This window comes from Bison bison, unplaced genomic scaffold (assembly GCF_000754665.1).
Source record: "Bison bison bison isolate TAMUID 2011002044 unplaced genomic scaffold, Bison_UMD1.0 scf7180017864260, whole genome shotgun sequence".
Taxonomy (NCBI): domain Eukaryota; kingdom Metazoa; phylum Chordata; class Mammalia; order Artiodactyla; family Bovidae; genus Bison; species Bison bison.
Window position 1 is genome coordinate 438,231 of NW_011494832.1, and position 10,226 is coordinate 448,456.

At 34.5% G+C, this 10,226-nt stretch overlaps 2 protein-coding genes across 2 annotated transcripts in view; one reads left to right on the forward strand and one right to left on the reverse strand.

Moving 5' to 3' along the window:
- Positions 1–10,226, forward strand: part of FBXL13 (F-box and leucine-rich repeat protein 13) — a 203,763-nt gene that overhangs the window by 91,504 nt on the left and 102,033 nt on the right. The gene's annotated exons all lie outside the window — the stretch shown is intronic.
- Positions 1–10,226, reverse strand: part of LRRC17 (leucine rich repeat containing 17) — a 36,094-nt gene that overhangs the window by 24,484 nt on the left and 1,384 nt on the right. The window lies entirely within an intron of this gene.

The following is a 10,226-nucleotide window of genomic DNA, read 5'->3' on the forward strand; positions in this document are numbered from 1 at the left end:
CTCTCAAGAGTCTTCTCCAACACCACAGTTCAAAAGCATCAATTCTTCGGCACTCAGCTTTCTTCACAGTCCAACTCTCACATCCATACAAGACTACTGGAAAAACCATAGCCTTAACTAGATGGACCTTTGTTGGCAAAGTAATGTCTCTGCTTTTGAATATGCTGTCTAGGTTGGTCATAACTTTCCTCGCAAGGAGTAAGCATCTTTTAATTTCATGGCTGCAATCACCATCTGCAGTGATTTTGGAGCCCCCAAAAATAAAGTCAGCCACTATTTCCACTGATTCCCCATCTATCTGCCATGAAGTGATGGGATCAGATGCCATGATCTTCGTTTTCTGAATGCTGAGCTTTAAGCCAACTTTTTCACTCTCCTCTTTCACTTTCATCAAGAGGCTTTTGAGTTCCTCTTTACTTTCTGCCATAAGGGTGGTGTCATCTGCATATCTGAGGTTATTGATACTGTATATAAAATAGATAAACAACAAAGACCTACTGTATAGCACAGGGAACTATATTCAATATCTTATAATAACCTATAATGGAAAAAATCTTAAAAAGAATATATTATATACATATGTGTATGTGTGTGTATATATATATGTATACATGTATGTATCACTGAATCACTTTGTCGTACACTGGGATCTAACACATTATAAATTAACTATACTTCAGTGATTAAAAAAAAGAGTTGTTAAATAACTAACCAATTATTACAGCATCCTTTACTGAATAAAACTTTTCTCAAATGATGTGTGATATTTCCTTATATATCTAAAATTTTTATATAGGTAGTACTAAAAACTCATCACCTTCTAATGTTTTTGTACACATTACTATTATCTGTGTTCTTGAGGTGATTTATGTCTATTGTATCTGTATGGTGAAAATTCTATAAAATAATGTGCTCTGTGCATCTCTTCCCAACTCCATGTTCAGTGATCTCTCATTGATAGCTTGAAATCAGCCAAAATGGCATGGAAAATGGCAAATAATACAAAGTTAGGGCCTGGCTTATTTTTCTGTTGATTGTTTAGACTGGAGAAAACAATATAGTAGATTAAAAGTGTGTCATGTCTACGAACTATAGAATGGGAGAAAAGATTTGCAAATGATGCTGCTGACAGGGCCTAGTTCCCAAAATATACAGACAGCTCAACTCAACAACAAAAAATCAAAGAACCCAACTGAAAAATTGGCAGAAGACCTAAATAGACATTTCTCTAAGGAAGAGATACAAACGGCAAATAGGCACACGAAAAGCTGCTCAACATTGCTAATTATTAGAGAAATGCAAATCAAAACGACAATGAAGTACCACCTCACTCACATGTGTCAGAATGGCCATGATTAAAAAGTCTACAAATAACCAGTGCTGGATAGGGTGTGGAGAAAAAGGTACTCTCTTACACTCTTGGTGAGAATACAAGTTGGTGTAGCCACTGTGGGAAAAAATATGGAGGTTCTTCAGAAAACTAAAAATAGAATTACCATATGATCCATTCCTGGGCATATATTCAGACAAAACTATAATTCAAAATGATGTATGTACCCCTATATTCATAGCAGCACTATTCACAATAGCCAAGACAATGGAAACAACCTGAAGGTCGACAGAAGGGATGAAGATGTGGTATATACATACATGATAGAAAATCATAAAAAAGAATGAAATAATGCCATTTGCAGCAACATGGATGAGCTAGAAATTGTCATACTAAATTAAGTAAGTCAGAAAGACAAATACCATATGATATCATTTATGTGTGGAATCTAAAATATGACACCAATGAACTTACTTATGAAACAGAAACAGAATCATGGACACAGAACAGACTGGTGGTTGCCAAGAAGGACGGAGTTAGGGGAAGGGATGGAGTGAGAGGTTGGGGTTAGCAGAAGTAAGTGTTTAGATGTACAATGGATAAACAGTAGGTCCTACTGTGTAGCACAGAGAACTGTATTCAATATCCAATGACAAATCATAATGGAAAAGAATATTTAAAAGAATATATGGAAATATATGTATAACTGAATCACTTTACTGTACAGCAGGAATTAACACAGCATTCTAAGTCAACTATGCTGCTGCTAAATCACTTCAGTCGTGTCCGACTCTGTGTGACCCCATAGACGGCAGCCCACCAGGCTCCACCGTCCCTGGGATTCTCCAGGCAACTATACTTCCACAAAAAATACTGAAAAAAGGCATGTCATGTTTGTAGCTGCAACATTGTGAATAGCACAAAAAAGTTTAGCAAGTATCTTTTCAGTACTTGAAAACTGTTATCTGATTGAGCAAAGAAGGCACATCATTGATGACTGAGTGAAATCTGGACACACACATTTTTCTTCACTTTTGTCTTACCCATTAAAATAAATAAATATACTCATATTGGAATTATACTCATTCCTCAATTTTAAAAATTTTACTTCTATTTTTTGGTAAAAATAAATATAGCAGACTGACCAATTTTATTTTTCCTTTGAGTATACAAGGGAGAAGACAAAAGTACCACCTATATTTATGAGTTTGGCAAAAGTCAATGAATGAAAGCATTGTGTAAGAATCAACTGGTTATACGAAATCAGTAATAAACAGTATTGTGTATGTTACGATTTGTAATTTGTGGGCTATTCATCTTTTACATCTGTAAAATAGTTGATGTAAAATAGTAAGATGTATAATTTTATAGCAAACATATATACATATGCATATATGTTTTTGAAGAGCCAGTTGTTAGATATTTACCAGTATGCCAATAATGAAAGATAAAATAAATTAGAAACTAAGCCATATTTTTACAATATTTAGTCTCCCTATCAGGAACAATTTGTTGTTCAGTCGCTTAGTCGCGTCCAACTCTTTGCAACCCCAAGGGCTGTAGTCCACTAGGTCCCAGTGTCCCTTGGATTTCCCAGCAAGAATACTGAAGTGGGTTGCCACTTCCTCCTCCAGGGGAATCTTCCCGACCCCGGGCTTGAACCTGCATCTCCTGCAGTGGCAGGCAGATTCTTTACCACGGAGCCACCAGGAAAGCCCATCAGGAGCGTAGTATACTTCAAAAAAATATCTTTTTTGCAAACACTCTTAGATGTCTCAAAATTTTGTTTTATTCATACAGATAGTCTTTGTGGTGTCTTTTTAATTGCCATTGTGCATGGTATCCTTTCTGATTATGATTCCTCATTATATTTTCTAAATGAATACTTTTGGATTTGGATATGATGTACATGTATTGTTTTAAACTTTTCATTTGTATGATTTAATTGACTTCTTTTCTTCTAAAATAAGAAAACAGAGGTATGAAATTACTTTTAAAGAACTTAGGCAAAGCTTGTATGATTTGATAAATATTGTTCTCCTTTTCTGAACAAACTGCTGTATATTTGCTTACCTCTTTGACCCAATAATTATTTAGAAGAGAATTTTGTTTTTAATTCTAGTTTCGTACACTGTGGTCAAGAAATGTGGACAGAATTATTTCTACTTTTTGAAATTTATGGAGATTTCTTGGTGGACTACTTAATATAATCAATTTCAATAAATCATCCATGAATGTTTAAAACAAGAGAGTTTCTTTCAGAGAACAAAATTTCTATGTATATATGCACATGCATGTGTAAATTCTTAATGTCATAGTGATACAGTAGTTGCCTATTATAATGAAGTTTTTATTAATTTATTTTTATGTTATTCAACACATAAGGATTAATAAGCAGCATGTTTGCACATACAATCTATCTATAAATTGTAGCACTTGTTTACATAAAATTATATTTTTCTATCCTGGTTGATGTTTCTTTGTCTTAAATTCTTTTAAAATGCTATTTACACAGTCACCTTTGTTTTCTTTTGCTTGTGGCTTTGTGAAATTACTTTATGTATACCCATAATTTTTAACCTTTGTGTTGCTATATTTTAGGTTTATCTTTCACATGTGGCACATAGCTAACTTCTATTTTAAAAAATTTCAATCTCTTTGCCTTTTTAAGAAAGTGGTTTAAAAGACTAATATTTCTTGTCAAAACTGAGTATATGGTCTTATTTTTATCATCTTGCTTTATATTTTTTATTTATTTTTATGTTACTGCACTGTACTTATCTTTTCTGCTTTTTGTTACAAAATGTGTTATATCTATAATCTGAATACATTTAGATAAATGCATATTCTGTTGTGTATTCTAACTAGTGGCTATTTCTATGTTTTTTAAAAACACGCTTTATCATGCATTTCTGTAATTATCAAAGTCATAATGAAACACTAACTTTGGCTCCCCCTGTGTTCGACAAGAGATCTAATACATTCTAATTCTTCCTTGAACTCGATGTTCCTCTACTTTGACTCACCTATATGTAAATATATACTAATTGTGATTTTTTATCATCTTTCTTTTTAATATTGATTTTTGGTATACTCAATATCATAATCATATTTATGATTAGGTAGTCCTAACTCGAGTTTTGGAGAAGGAAATGACAACCCACTCCAGTATTCTTGCCTGGAGAATCCCATGGACAGAGGCGCCTGGTAGGCTACAGTCCATGGGGTCGTAAGAGTCAGACACGACTTAGCGACTAAACCACCATCACCACCAACTGTAGTTTTGTCATTCATTGATGGTCTATTTGTATCACAATTTCCTTATTCTTTAATTTTGATTTTGATTCATCCTATGATGACTGGAATCTGGAGGAGGAAATGGCAACCCACTATATATATCCAGGCAAATATACTATATATAGTATATTTGCCTGGATAATTCCATGGACAGAGGAGCCTGGTGGGCTATAATCCATGGAGTTGCAAAGAGTAGAGTCGGACATGACTGAAGTGACAGAGATGCACGTATGATGACTGGAAACATGTGCAAATATAAATTATTATATTTATCTGGAAATATGTGCAAATATTAGATTTTCAGTCATTGCTTTCTGAAGATGACTTTTTGTTGTGTCAGAGGATGAACAACAAATTCTCTCAGGGTATACTTCTTAAATCATGTCCCTTACTCTACTTAAAACCCTACAAATGCTGCCCCATAATCTTCATTATTTCAAGTTAAAGAGAAGTCTAAAGCCAGCCTGACTTTTCTCTTCGTTTGTTGGTAATCTATTTTTTTTTTTTTCTGCCAAGATGCTGGCAGGAAATTCCTTTTCTCTGAGAAATTAAAAACATTTCCCAAACTTGTGTTCTTTTAATTTTTCCTGGGACATAGTAAACCTTTCGGACATTAAAACTAATTTTCTCAGCTAAACTTTTTGGACATTAAAACTAATTTTCTCAGCTAAAAAAGAGATAGTTTTCTTTTTACTTTTCTATTAATGAAAGTCTTTATTCAGATTTCATCAAGTTTCCCACTCATGTTCTTTTATTTTTGCTCCAGGATCTGGTGTAAGCGTCCATACTACATTCAGCTGTCATTTCTTCTTAGTGCTCTCCAGTTTGTACCAGTCCACAGTTGTTCCTTGTATCTCATGACCTTGACACTTGAAGAATACTGTTTATTTATGACACTTGAAGAATACTGTTTATTTATTTTGTAAACAATCTCTCAATTTGGGTTAACTGATGGACTTTTTTTTTTTTAATGTTTCAACCCTATTTGTTCATGTTTTAAGAATCCCCTTTCATTTTCAGGTCAGATATTTATTCCAGTCCTTCAAGCTATCATCTTATCTCTCATCATTGTTTTCTCAGCAATACTGCATTCTCTGTATCAGTAGTTCTCAAAGTGTGTTCTGAGGACAGCCGTGTTCCAGTAAATGTTTAATTACTGGCTGAGGTAGGGGGTCAAGGTATGTTTTGATTTGTAGGATTTACTGATTTCTGTGACATAAATAATTCCATCATGGCCAGTTTTAAGCTACCAACATGCCACTGAATGTAGAGTTGAGAAGAGATGCTAACAATTGGTTCTCATGGGCTAGAGCAAGCCAGCTCCAGCAGCACCACTGTGGAGGGCCTCTGACCCTTTCAGGAATTCTGTAGGATTCTCTGCCCTGTAATATAGGACATCACTCAGTAGTTTTCTTTAGAAATTCCACATTAAGATATATATGTGTGTGTGTGAATGAATATATGTGCATGGATGAATGTGTTTATATATATATGGTACATGTGTATATTTGTGTGTATGTATTTTATCTATCTATAGATAGAAAGTGAGTTGGGGGGTGGCTGGAGAGGGGAGAGAGACATACATATTTAAAAATCTATAAATCCATATATGAAAATCTGAACTCTTTTAAGTAGACGATTTGGGAGTAGCGTTATCACTTTTTTTAAAAACTCAAAACATTTTTTCCAACCATACTTTGAGATAATGTTTTCTTCTAGGAAATTTAAAATAATAGTACAGCTCTGCATAGTTTTTTAAGGATGTTTATTTTACAAATGAAGCTGTATCTTTAGTGGGCAACATATAGGAAAATAGGACCTAAAATTAGAATTTTGTTTTGATTTTAACTTCTAGTTCTTGCTTTTGAGACAACATTCAGGATAAATGCTACGTGATACTGATGTTTTTCATCATATGAAAAAAATGTACACTGACTTTCTTTATCTATAATAAAAATACATTTCATAATGATTCTTTATTTCTGCTCTGCTTTCTATTGTTTTAATCATGCTTGGGTATGTAATAACATTTTTTCAACTATAAATAACTAGAGAAGTGTTGTTTGTTGCTGTTTTCATTCTCTGGTGCCTTTAGTGTTTCTTTCCAAAGAAAAATGTAATTTGTTTGCCTTTCTTGGCAACAGTGATTTGCCAGTTTTTTATCTGAATATTTTTCCTCACTTCTTTGGGGACTTGCTCAGTTTTCTAAAGTTGAAAACAAGGGCTGTCCATAGCTCATGCCCATTTCAAAGTATTTTTTGCTTTTAAACATTTCCTGAATTAAACCCTGTCCATTTATTCCATTGCCACAGTCAAGGTGGCATTCTCAATACCTCATTTGGTGCAGCATCCAGATGGTTCACGCTTGGTCTCTCTTCCCTTATGTTGTGAGAAGTATTGTCCTGAACTTAGTCTTATCATGTCTTTGACTTAAGGTCTTTGACTTAAGACCTTTGCTTAAGGTCTAGACTCTTCCTTTACTATTCTTTATCATTATCTGATCAAACTTATCTGCCTAGGTTTTCCAAAGGAAACTCTCAACTCTGGTCAGTTGACTGCTACATGCTTCTCTTTTTCTACAAGCTAGAATGCCTTTCTCCTCTCTTTGCTAATCTGTAGACTTTACATCTCAAGTCATACCATCTATCGGAACTCCACAGTGATTACTCCCTGAGTTCTAGCAGCAACATTCATTCACTTATTCACTATGTATTGATCAAATATTCTGGGCACAGAGTGGTGAGTAAAGATATTAATATTATGATCTTTGCTTCTTAATGGAGCTTTATATGCTATAGAAGCATGATGTCTATTTTTCCTATAGATGAATCAACCCTTAAATTGACTGGCAACTTCTTATTGACAAGTACTCTCATGTTAATATAGTCTTGCCACAGTTCATCAGAATGGGGTAGACAGAATAAGCTGTGGCTGTGACTGGAAATCCTTAGGGTCCACCCTGTAAATAGGAGGTCAAGTCACTGCATTTGGATTTTCTGCAGGAATTCTATTAAAATACTGCCTCTGTAAGACTAAGTCCAGTACTCAACTCAAACGAATCTATATGCAAATACTCTGTTTTACAGACTGGACCTTGTGTTAAGATTTTTCAGAGAAATGTTAATTTAAATACAGAATTCTACATTCCTTCTAGTAATAGCTACCCTCAGGTGTTGAAGATCTAACACAGAGGGCCTCAATTCTTTAATGGATAAAAAACCCAAAGAAAAAAGAAACAGTGATCTCTGTAGTTTCTGTAAGAATTGTGATGTCTTAAAGATTATAGTAACAGTAGAAAAATAAATCACACAGAGAACGCTCCCCACACACATAAGAAAAAGTTATCAAATAATTAGAAAACATTGTCTGAAAACACTTCCTCAAGTGTAATTAGAATTATAAAGTCATCTCTGGATTGGAAAAATGATGAACTAGATCTTACTCATATAAGGGACATATTTCTTAGCCAAAATTCAGGATAAAAAGTGGCAATATTGCATAAAATTTGCCAAGTGTGATTTCACTGTAAACCAATATTTTTCTCATCCCCCAAAGCTCTAAGTCTGCGGCACTATAAAAGCCTTGAAAGGCTAACAGAGCCACTCAAGATGTGTGTTTTACTTTCAAACTGATGATTCCCATGAGGTTCCACTTTGAAGAGCTAGATCTAGACTTAATCTCAGAGTCATTTAGTTTAATTAAATGACTCTTTTGCCAAACCTGCGGTCAGTGGATCCTCCAAGAAGATCATGAATGGAAATCAGAGGTTCCATAAATTTTGATAGGAGAAAAAAAAAAATCTCTATTTTCACTAAGCTTTAACTGAAATATAGATTAAAAAAATCAGGGTAGTATTAGCAGCCCCTGGGACTCTTTCACTCATACAAATCACAATTATTTTCTCATCACATGTATTTTTTTATAGTTGTTACAAATATTTAAAATTATCATTGGTACTCAGTACTGCTTCAAAAGCATTGTAGTTAATAGACCTGTCGCTAGATGTTATTGTTGAACATGTTAATAAAGAAGCATATACATTTTTTCAGTCATTTGGCTCTTAAAAATATTTTAATAATATCTGTGGATAAAATTGGCTGCCTTTGAAATTGTATTTTATTTTATACATTAAAAACATTAGGCTGACAAAGGGGCCATAGATCCAAAAGTATCTGTGACACACAAAAAAGTTCAAAGCTGCTTGTTCAATTCTCATTTTTGGTGTTTGTTAAATGGATCACATGCACTTAAAGAAACTGAAAAACAGACTTGGATCAGACTTGAATATATTTGAATATGCATGACTGTGTAAGTAATGGTTTCATTATTATACCTGAAGAAAGAAAGAATGAGGTACAGAGCTTAAAAGTAGGTTAGGAAGAACAGTCAGCAAATGCAAGGGCAACAGATGGAGGAACAGAAACTACAGCAGACTATCAATCTCACCGGGGTTAACAGATTACACCTGGTTTTACCACCACGACTGAAATAGGGTACAGATGGAATATGAGGCCCCTCAAACTCTTCAAGTTAGTATGCACCACTATTGTCAGGTAAGTAGCTATTCCATTAAATGGAAAAAAGATAGATCAAACTTTGTAAGAATAATTCATATGTATTATTTGAGACAATAGTAGCAATAATAACAATATGTGTATTTTTAAAGGTTCTACCATATCCCTGCTGATTTTAATCGTCAAAACTCACCCTCAATATAATACTATTATATATACATTCTTATGTAATTGTCACATCTTTACTAAGAGGAAAAAGCAGATACGTTACATTCATGTTACAGATGTTCATGTTACAGAAAACTAAGGTTCAGGAAAGCTGGAGGCCCCACAGCTGGTCAGGGTTGAAAAAAAAGATAATGCTATAATCTCCACTTAGTAAATGTGGAAACAGTCTCTGGGCAGCTAAGGGGCAGTTGCAGTAAGTGTCAGGGCTGGGATTCGAATCCAGTTTGGTCAGATTCCAGAACCCTGTGTATTTTCCATTGTGTCATGCTGCCTGCCTCACTATTCCTTTTGCCAAATTGGAGAGCTAAAAAGTTCTTAGGAATGACAACCCCCCAAGAAAATTGTGCTTTACTTAGTTGAATCACAAGGGTATAATTCAGGGAGAGGAAGATAAAGCATTTCTAAAACTTTGGCAATGCTCTCAAGGGCCCCAGAAGGGTTATGTCTTTGGGATGTTAGTGCTGCTTTCTCCTTCAGAGCCCTGCCCACCCAGCCACTGGGGAGTCCAGAAGGCTTCCCTCTCTGTTCTACTGAGTCTCATGGAAATAGCCATTACCAGAGGGAAATGGGTGTGAGTCAAATAATCCGCTACGGAATATGAATTATATCATATGATATTTTCAGATTTGGGAAATAAATCTGATTAATGATCAAAGCTTGCATATCTAATTTCCCATTTATGTGAAAGTAAACTTTATTAGTCATTTGTGGGCTTTTGAGGGACAGAAAGGCATTTTCCTCCTACTTTTTGTTCTTTTTGCTTTCTAGTTCACTGTTAAACTGCTGCAGATCACAAGCCAAGAGCATGTAGTTTAACTCTATTACAAAAGCAGAAGTGAGAGTTCTTGCACTTTTAA